The following is a 1445-nucleotide window of genomic DNA, read 5'->3' as shown; positions in this document are numbered from 1 at the left end:
CGAGCATGCTCTTTGGAAGAGATACGTTTCTGCCTAATTGAAGTATGAGACGATGTACTAATAAAAGTTCAACAAAGAAATGAGAGATGATTAAAGGATTAAAAAAAGAAACAAAAGCAAAGTTTTCATTAGAACTGAAACTTGGCATATTTGATTGGAGAGAGAACAGCTTAACAGTTATCCACACAAACACACACACACACACACGCACACATTCAATTACACATATACTGTGTACACAACAAGTGTTGTATAGGTTGTATCTATTAGATGAAGGTAGAGTTAGGAAAAGAGGTACATCAGGAGCCAGTGTTATATAATGCTTTACTGTTAAAAGGCAGCCATGCGCATCAGAGCTGGAAAGGACTGACCGCAATACCCACAAGAGCCACACACACACACACACACACACACACATACACACACACACACACACACACACACACAAACACCAAAACACATACACACACACAAACACCAAAACAAACACACACACACACACACACATGCACACACACACACATGCACACACACACACACACACACACACACACCAAAAGACACACACATGTACTCATGTGTGTAGCCACAGTATATAACACCTTTTACAATTTAAAAATCACAAGTTCAGCGCTCCTAGGACGAGGGCATTGATGATTCATTTTGCGTTTTATCAAAGAAACAGGATAGCCATTAAAAAGAGATCTGTCAGCCACCAGGCATGAGGAGGCTGCCTCTAATTGCCCATTCATCAAAAGGCTTCCTCAAGTACATCCAGCACTGAAATATCAGCCATGACAACCCAACCGCACTACATTAATTACACTACTGATGAACCGCACACACACTGCCCTCGTTCCTCACTATCACCCTGTCATACACACACACAGGTGCACTAACAAACACTAACAAACACTAAGAAACACACACACACACACACACACACACAATCACGTACCCCTTTCTCACTAACTCTCATATACACACATGCGCAGTCTACAGTCAGGAGTGGAGGGAGGCAGTCACTCTCGTTTTTATTAAACATACACACACACACACACACAGAATGTAATGGGTAAATCCAGTATAGGATGCATAAACTTGATACATGTTGAGCCTGGTCCCACAGAGACACATTAAAATACTCCCACAAAAAATGTACTACAACGCAAAGCACACAAACAAACACCAAAAACCATAATACCTTACAAGACACAAGGTACACCAAGCTTAATCAAAACAGACAGGCCACAAATCATTAGATGGGGGCGGCTGTGGCTCAGGAGGTAGAGCCGGCGTCTAATGATGGCAACGCCGGCGGTTCGGCGGTTTGATCCCCTGCTGTCCACGTGTTGAGGTGTCCTTGGGCAAGACACTGAACCCCAAATTGCTCCCAAATGAGCGGGCCGGCCGCCTTGCACGGTAGCTCGCCGCCATCGGTGTGT

Source organism: Nansenia antarctica, assembly GCF_963989245.1.
Source record: "Nansenia antarctica genome assembly, chromosome: 16".
Classification (NCBI taxonomy): Eukaryota; Metazoa; Chordata; class Actinopteri; order Argentiniformes; family Microstomatidae; genus Nansenia; species Nansenia antarctica.
The sequence above is the reverse complement of the archived record's forward strand: the minus strand, read 5'-3'. Positions refer to the sequence as shown.